Source organism: Nicotiana tomentosiformis, chromosome 11 (genome assembly GCF_000390325.3).
Source record: "Nicotiana tomentosiformis chromosome 11, ASM39032v3, whole genome shotgun sequence".
Classification (NCBI taxonomy): Eukaryota; Viridiplantae; Streptophyta; class Magnoliopsida; order Solanales; family Solanaceae; genus Nicotiana; species Nicotiana tomentosiformis.
In genome coordinates, this window is record NC_090822.1 from 8,105,795 (window position 1) to 8,112,316 (window position 6,522).

At 32.2% G+C, this 6,522-nt stretch overlaps 1 long non-coding RNA gene across 1 annotated transcript; it reads left to right on the forward strand.

Moving 5' to 3' along the window:
- Positions 1 to 4,368: 4,368 nt before the first annotated feature.
- LOC138900885 (uncharacterized) lies at positions 4,369 to 5,620 on the forward strand. The gene is made up of 2 exons (XR_011412208.1): positions 4,369 to 4,517; positions 5,430 to 5,620. It is a non-coding gene; the product is annotated as an uncharacterized lncRNA (long non-coding RNA).
- Positions 5,621 to 6,522: the final 902 nt, after the last annotated feature.

The following is a 6,522-nucleotide window of genomic DNA, read 5'->3' on the forward strand; positions in this document are numbered from 1 at the left end:
AGGCTATGGGATTTGCAAATTTGCAAAACAAAAATGTCAAATATAATAGGCGTGAGAGAGTGAGGTTCCGCCTATAAAAGGAGAGTTTCGGCTTCTTCATTTCAACACACCAACAAAGAGAGAAAAAAAGAGTGGTTTCATAGACAACATATACGGAAATAGTCGGTGAGAAAAATAGAGATCGAGCGATATTGTAGTGAGGTGGGAATATCAAAAGAGGATTATTTTTTTTGAGTATTGTAATGGTCTTTGGAGCATTTTACTCGGATCTACAAAGTGTAAAATTTCTTGCTATAATGATATCAGTTATTCGTCTCGGGCCCGTGATTTTTTCCCTTATTCAAAAGGGTTTTCCACGTAAAAATCTTTATGTCATTGTCACTCTTTTATTCTAGTTAATTACATTATCTCGGTGTTACGTTATTATTCCGCTTTTATTACTGTGAATATTATTTCTGTAGGGTGTTTATTCCGAACAGATTTTTTTTTTTTTTTCCCTAGAACACTTGTGAGAATTTACTAGTCAAAAAGTATCTTTGTAATATGTCGGTTCTTTTCTCATTTCCATACTTAAGGTTTATACAAGAACTAGCTATTTATCAATGTGAAAGCTTCTAATAATTAAAGGAGAAATGAAAACGAGAGTCCCCAGTAGTCTACATTGATAAAAAGATAGTTAAGACACATATCATACATGAAGTTTTTAAATTGAATCTCAACAACGAAAGAAAAGACAATATCCTTTTGGCATCTTCACCAAACAGTTGAGATTCAACCACATAGAAAATATGAGAGAAACAAATTAAATTGAACGATGAAAGAAAGGATAGTGCAGACACGCAGACCATATTTAATTGAATATCAACAAAGAAGGAAAGAAAGACTTTATCAAGTAAATAAACGTTACAATCATCAATAACACATCAATAACAACAAATTAAGCCTCAATCCCAAACAAGTTGAGGCCAGTTGGATGAATCCTCACTGACCATGTTACTCCAAACAAGTTGATTATAATTTATACTGATAAATAAATCTCTGAAGGAAGCATCAAGAACACATACATATTCATCAAGAATTACCCCTTGGTTGGGAGATATTTTAGTTGTTGTAAACTCTGAGCTAAGTTGTTCTTGCCGACTACATTCATTCGCTTCCTCGTGTCTAGAGTCGAATTGGTCACAAATTTCTCTGTTTTCTAGAAGAGGGTCCAATGATTTGTCCTCGACGGGAGCAGAGAAGGGTGCCGACTTACTACGCCAGTCATCGGTGTCTGGCTCAAAATTACTAGTGTGAGACTGGACCTGTACCTAAAGAAACATAAATGACACAACTCGTGGCAACAGAAAGTGCATATTGTAAGAAAGTAATAAATCAAAAAGGAATCATTTGCTTGCATTCCCTCTCTTTTTTCCTTGTGGTAGTGCACAGTATGTTGTAGATGAGGGTGTTCCTGCCATCACAAATATTAGAAAGGGAAAATACAACTTTTTTATTGAGATACTCACATTGGTATCTGCACAATCTTTATTAGAATCTTCATCAAATAATTCAGCTTCAACTTCTTGCTTGAGTTCAAGAATATTGTCCCTCAGCTGCAGCAGCTGATCTCCGGTCTATACAACAACAGCAATAATAATAATAATAAAAGAAGACTAAGACTCAAGAAACATATTGTGCAGGAAGTTTTTAAATTGAAGGCATTATCAAGTAATACACGTTACAAGCATCAAGAAGACATACATATTTAACATAATGTCCAAGTAAAGAGAGTTGAAGATGAAATGTGAAAGCCGGAATGGTGTAATTAAAATTAAGACTTTGACAGCTGATCTTAATAGACTCCAGAATAATTTGTTCAATAGCAACATGGTAGAATCTTATACTAGGTGTTTCTCAGCAAAAAGACTCAAATAAATCTCAATCACAAGAAACAGTAGCTCCCTTTGAGCATTTTTCTGAGATATAATTAAGAAAAGGAAAGGTTTTGCTTCTGCCTCGAATTCTTAAACAGCAAGTAGCAAATTCACCTGGAAAAATATAAAGGCAACAAGTTTCGTTCTTTTCCCATTTTCATATTTAATGTGTATATGCTTCTAATAATAAATGGAGAAATGAAAAGGCAGAATCAGTTGTTTTGTACTTTCTGCCTTCTGTTCTCCATTATTAGTCACATTTGGTTCAGTCATGGCTTTTGTTTAACATCAAACACCTTCTGTGCATAATTTTAGGTGTCTATGTATTCAGCCTTTGTTAATTATATGTTAAATAATATAAGGACAAAAGTGTCATTGTCCATAAGTTGGTTAAGTTGTTAAGTAAGTAGTTACCGAGCTAGTTAAGCTCGTTCTCTATATATGTATCTGTATCCCAGTTCAATAATCAGATCAATGAAATCTCTTTCTCCTTCTCTCATTTCTATTTTCTTTTATAAATTACATCAAACGAATTATGAAATGCGACTTATATGTCACGTTCAAGGAATGCGAATTATAAGTAGCACTGCATTCAAGGAATGCGAATTATAAGTCGTATTCCAGAAATGCGTTATTTCTTCTGAATACACTAAATATTGGACTCAGTTTCGAATAATTTATTGCCTCCTTTTTCATAGTCCTGAACAATCCTAATAAGATAACTTTTGAATTTGAGTTAGGCTTTTTAATTTCTCTTTTTTCCTGAGTTACTCGATAAAAGGTTAAATTTTGGTGCTAGCTCATCGAACTAGCAATTTGTACTATTTTATAGCTTACAAATAAAGTAGAGACAATGGCGAAACTAAGAATTTTTTTAAAGATATTCAAATTTAAAATAAGTGAATAAAAATTTCCGACAAAGGGTGTTCAATATGTGTTATATACCTTTAAAATATAATATTTTATCTATATACACAGTGTAATTTTTCGACGAAGAGTGGTCAGTTGACCACCCTTGTGACCATGTGGCTTCTGCGTAGAAAACATGGAGAGGGAGTTAGCATTATTAATACAGTAATACTACCCACACTCCGTATTTATATGAATGTAATCTTCATTTTGACAGGCAAGAATAGTCTGTATTTTATGTCATAATTGAAGACTAATTTAAGATAAAATCGAAAATAGAGTAACTAGAAACTCTAAACAGTAAGAACTAGAGTGGTATGATTGACTTGTCACATTCAATAATAATTTCTTTTTTCCACTGATATTCGGTATCTGTTTTGTCGCTCGGACTAATCCGGGTTCACGCCGGATACGACTCATTAATATTAAAGCGGAAGCATTTTTTTTATTCCGCGTGTTGATCGAGACTTCTGATTAAGAGGACAAGGGACACTATAGTTAATATGTAAAGGGTTAGAAAGTATGTAATGCCTTTTATATATGGAGTAATTAACAATATTTTTATCCTTTTAATCTATACTATATTAAAAGCACGAAAGCCCTTAGCGAAATGTCGTTCGCCTTTTTTACCCTTTAAAAATAGAGCTCACATTGAATAAAATAGTCATTTTATTAATTTTCTAATATCTAGGATTTTGAAATCAACTAAAACTTTATTTATTATAGTAGGAAATCACAATATTTAGGACATTTAAATCAACTAGAATTTTCCTTTTATAATTCAAAATCCTAATATTTAGGAATCAAATATAAGAACTATTTTTTACGTTAAAATAAATTTTAGGAATTCAAATTTCAAAGTTTAAATATCTCACCACTAAGCGTTAGATTTGGGTTCAAGACATACTACTTTTTAATTTAAAGTATTGATTCGTCCATTTATTTTTTTTGTCCAGTAATATTAATTATTCTAAATGGAAAGCTAGATGAGGAATTAGAGTTAAAATAAGCCAATATATGACTAATATAAGGGAATTAATTTCTACTTCCTCCGTCTCAAATTATTTATCGTAATTTCTAAAAATAGATAATTCAAATTATTTGTCATTTTAAAAGTTCAAGATAAAATTAATTATTTTTTTTCCATTTTATCCTTAGTAGTAATTGTTCTTGAAGATGGAGATGGCACATAAATAAAGTAAATGTTCAATGAAGAAATATTATATTAAAGACATGAATAAGGGTAAAACAGTCAAATTTCTTCTAACTAATATTTTCTTAAGAGAATATCAAATAGAAATACGATAAATAATTTGAGACCGGATGAAATATCTATATAAATATATAAAAGAAGGACATAGCTGCGGTGATGTGGCTAGGCTCACTTATCTGGATTTGCTTTTCTCTTTTTTCTCTTTTTTGGGGGGAGTTTCTCGATGAATGAACAACGGTTGCTACCCAATTTTACTTTTTAAAACAGTTTCTCTAATAAGCGTCGTTTGTTTTCCCAAATATGGCAGCCGTTTGCTTTTACCAATAAATCAACAGGGGTAAAAAGAATTAAACACATTAGCGTTTCAACCAAAACCTTAAGGTCTTCAATTCCAATTGCAGCCAGGATGGAGAATAAATTAAAGATAGAGGAAGAAATCAATTGAGGAGAAGCAATTTCTCTCTGTAAAAATATCCGAGGTACAAAATTCTTCATGTTTGATTAGTGTTTGATCATGTGTCTCCTTATTAAACTTTTTTTTACCGGCTTCTTACATTAATTTTTTGCAAAGTATCAGTCCAAGCATTGGATTCCTGTGAATTTTTCGACTCTTACTTCTTTTTCGTTTTATTGGGATTTCCAGTGTTTGTCTTGACAGTGGGATTAGGCTTTGAAGATATGTTTTATTTATATGTCATATTTGGCCATCCTTGTGTTCGTCATTTTTTCTGTTTGTTTTAAGCTTCAATTTCAAATTTTGCTATGACTTTTGATATATATTACTCTATGCTTGTAATATATCAACAACTTATTTCAACTGGGTTCGGAAAAAATTCTGCTTTACAACATTCAATCTTAATTCTTCTGTATAATATGGGGTGAGTATAAAATTATATATTTTGGGTGCCCAACATATAGTTAGTTTATTTCCTATAAAGTGTTTCAATCGTTCTTCTAAATCTTTTTTCTCCTTTGTCATTGTTTTGGTTATTTTCCTCTTTCTTGTAACAATTATCTATAATTATTTTATTTGTTTTTGTAACTTGTAATAGAGTAGGGCAATAAAGAGTTATACTAGAAAATGATAACCAAGTCATAGTATAGGCATGAACAACAATCTCCTTTAATTATACCGCAGCAATTTGACTATGCCTGTAGTCTTTCAATGAAAAATAGTGAATGTTATGTCATCAGAAAAGCCACCTTCCTTTCGTTTAACATGATTAGTTCATTTTTCTTTTTGCTGGACAATATGTCTTCAGCTCTTGATTGTCGAACGATTCTTCTGTTTGTCCAAAGTCTATTAGGAGATTCAGAATTTTTCTGCACCGCCTTCCCTTCGTTGTTTATTTAATATTTTTACCTTATCGTAACTGTAATTTCTTTTGCAGAACAAAATATTGAGAGCCCTCTTAATAGCTTGCTGCAATACCTTTGGAAGAACAAGGAAGGTGAGAGTGCTCTCTAGCACTTCTATTTAAGTAAAGCCTATATCTATTTTCTTCTCCATCACTTAAATCTAATAGAGGCATTTGTCTGTTTGTATGGAACCTTAACATTTTCACAAACTTCAGAATCAAAATCATGTCCATGTACTTAAAAGTTCACTTGAAGTATTTGTATGGCTTAAGCTTAGGATTGGAATGAAATAGACTGTCGAAGCGACCAATTTGGTATAGAAAGATGGTAATGAAGCATTTTTAGCTGGAGAAGCAATTGATAGTTAACTAAGTCCCTCAATATCTTGGTATAGGCTTCAAGTGCAAGCGAAAATAAGTAGGAATTAGGTGGTTGAGAACTTCCTAGGATTTGACTTAACAGATAGGTACAAGAAGACCTTGGGTTATTTTCTTTTCATGTTTCCTTGGTTATAACTTATAAGCATGAATCATGACCTAATGTAATTTGCTAGGATGCTGCGGCTGTTAAAATTATCAAAAGTCCCACATCGGTGGATGATAATTTTGAATGGGAATTTCACCCTATAAAAGGAGGCCTAATGTTTAGGATTTAAACACACCTCTCATTTACCCTTTTATCTTCTTAAGACACTTGTATCTTCTCTCTTTAGTATTATTTTACTTGTAATTTTGGAGTAGAATAAAATATTGATTGTGTCCGAGGAAGTAGGCAAAATTGGCCGAACCTCGTAAATTCTGGTGTTCTTTTATTTTTGTCTTATTGTCTTGTTTATTATTTAGTGGTTGTCATAATTTTTGGTATAGTAGTTGTGACTCATTCACACTATATACATTTGGCTTCCGCAATAATTGGTATCAGAGCCAAGGTACTATCTAAGTATGTTCTGTGGTTGCAGCATAGTCTGACCTTCCACATCAGAAAAGATCTATCTTGGTAACTGAGTCAAGGTTCTGTCTGAGTATGCTCTGTGGTTGCAGTTTAGTCTGATCTTCCACACCAGAAAGAAAATAATCTTGATTTGTGTCGTCAGCTACTAAATAATATTTGTGTCAAAATGGAAGA